This window comes from Scyliorhinus torazame, chromosome 26 (genome assembly GCF_047496885.1).
Source record: "Scyliorhinus torazame isolate Kashiwa2021f chromosome 26, sScyTor2.1, whole genome shotgun sequence".
NCBI classification, from domain to species: domain Eukaryota; kingdom Metazoa; phylum Chordata; class Chondrichthyes; order Carcharhiniformes; family Scyliorhinidae; genus Scyliorhinus; species Scyliorhinus torazame.
This window is the reverse complement of record NC_092732.1, coordinates 34390350-34392849: the sequence shown is the minus strand read 5'-3', so window position 1 is coordinate 34392849 and position 2500 is coordinate 34390350. Positions and strand designations below refer to the sequence as shown.

At 57.4% G+C, this 2500-nt stretch overlaps 1 pseudogene; it reads right to left on the bottom strand.

Annotated features, from left to right (window-relative positions):
- Window positions 1–2494, bottom strand: part of LOC140403078 (phospholipid-transporting ATPase ID-like) — a 6318-nt pseudogene extending 3824 nt beyond the window's left edge.
- Between the last annotated feature and the right edge of the window lie 6 nt (window positions 2495–2500).

Genomic DNA, 2500 nt, shown 5'->3' with positions numbered 1-2500 from the left:
GTGAGAGTCAGCACCTTCAGGAACTGTCTCCCAGTGAGAGTCAGCACCTACAGTAACTGTGTCCCAGTGAGAGTCAGCACCTTCAGGAACTGTGTCTCCAGTGAGAGTCAGCACCTACAGGAACTGTGTCCCAGTGAGAGTCAGCACCTTCAGGAACTGTGTCCAGTGAGAGTCAGCACCTACAGGAAACTGTGTCCCAGTGAGAGTCAGCACCTACAGTAACTGTGTCCCAGTGAGAGTCAGCACCTTCAGGAACTGTGTCCCAGTGAGAGTCAGCACCTACAGGAACTGTGTCCCAGTGAGAGTCAGCACCTTCAGGAACTGTCCCAGTGAGAGTCAGCACCTACAGGAACTGTGTCCCCAGTGAGAGTCAGCGACCTACAGGAACTGTGTCCCAGTGAGAGTCAGCACCTACAGGACCTGTCCCCCAGTGCAGTCAGCACCTATAGGAACTGTGTCCCAGTGCAGTCAGCACCTATAGGAACTGTCCCCCAGTGAGAGTCAGCGCCTACAGGAACTGTGTCCCAGTGAGAGTCAGCACCTACAGGACATGTCCCTCAATGCAGTCAGCACCTGCAGGAACTGTCCCCCAGTGCAGTCAGGCACCTACAGGACATGTCCCCCAATGCAGTCAGCACCTATAGGAACTGTCCGCATTAAGTTCCAACAGGCTGAGAGGAACGGGCAGAGAGTAAACCCGAGAGAGTTACAAAGAGAGAGAGGGAGGTGGAGAGATGGAGAGAGATGAAGATGGATAGAGGGGGGAGAGCAGTGCGGGTTATTAAAAGATAGAAAGGAAGCCAGATAGGGAGACAGGAGGAGTGAGAGGGTGCGATGGAGGTAACGGGATGGTGATTCGATAGGGAAAGTAACAAAACAGATGGGTTTGAACGGTCTGCGATGCCCGCTAAGGGCGAATAGCCCAGGGATTCACATTATGCTCACAGGGCGTTTGGTACAGCAGGGTCTATTGCACCCACTCCCCCTCCCCCACATCCCGTGGAACGTGAATATTAATCACTGAAGACGCAGGCCACCCGAGGCCTGAGGCCTACTCACCTGGACACTGACCACAATCACCAAGGAGGTCGCCACGGTGACAGCGAAGGACTGGTAGTCGGCCATGTGAGTGCCGTCATCCCGCGTGGAGTCAGCCAGGGTGCCGTAGGGGACGAAGAAGAGGATGGTGGAGGTGTAGATGCCCTGGGCGATGCAGATGAAGAACTCGCGCTTGTTGAACAGGAGGTTGAGCTGCCCAGGTTCGTACAGCTTGGGGTACTGCAGGCTTCTCTGCTCAGGCACATCCTGTGGACCGGGGGGGGGGGGGGAGAAAATCACATGCACTGGTAAGGCGCTGCCAGGGGAGGGGGGCGAACGACGCACCCTGTAGCCAACCAGCTCCCACCATTCACATTGTGATGCACCTGCAACCAACCAGCTCCCACCATTACCCTTGCAATGCACCCTGCAACCAACCAGCTCCCACCATTACCGTGCGACGCACCCTGCAGCCAACCAGCTCCCACCATTACCATGTGACGCACCCTGTAGCCAACCATCTCCCACCACTCCCCTTGCGATGCACACTGTAGCCAACCGGCTCCCACCATTCACCTTGCGATGCACCCTGCAGCCAACCGGCTCCCACCATTCACCTTGCGATGCACACTGTAGCCAACCAGCTCCCACCATTCCCTGCGACGCACCCTGTAGTCAACCAGCTCCCACCCATTCCCCTTGCGAAGCACTCTGTAGCCAGCCAGCTACCATGGGCAGAGAGGTTTGTTCTATGTTCTATTATGGATGATAATGGTATAGTGTAGGTTAGATGGCTTTTGTTTCGGTGCAACATCGTGGGCCGAAGGGCCTGTACTGCGCTGTATCGTTCTATGTTCTATGTACCACACAGCCGTGCGAAGCACGCTGTAGTCAGCCAGCTCCCACGCCTCACATACGATGCACACTGTAGTCAGCCAGCTCCTACCAACTCCCTTGCGATGCACACCACAGACAACTTGCTCCCATCTCGGCCCCCCCCCCATGCGACGCACATTCCAGTCAACCGGCTACCACACCCCCCCCCCCCCTTGCGATGCACACTGCAGTCAACCAGCTCCCCCCCCCCCTCCCCCCCCGTGCAATTCACACTACATCAACCGTAACATCCCCCCCGCCCCCCTACCCGACCCCCGCGTGTGCGCACGCTGCGGGCGAACAGCTCGCTCCCCGGGAAACACGCTCCAAGGGAAGATTCAATCGAGTCGCTACAGCGCGCGTTAGGGACGGGGGCGAGGGGGCGTGTTGGGGAGGGGGAGGCCTCTTCCGAGCCCGGTTTACAAAAACAAGGGGTCCGCCTCGCGCGGGCCGGCAGTTAAAAGGCCGCCTGTCGGTCAGCCGTGGGCAGAGAGGTTGACCTACCTGGTCGAATACTCCCATAGCGAGCACCGGGAGAGACGTATAGACAATATTGTACAAAGTGATGAAATATTGGTCATAGACC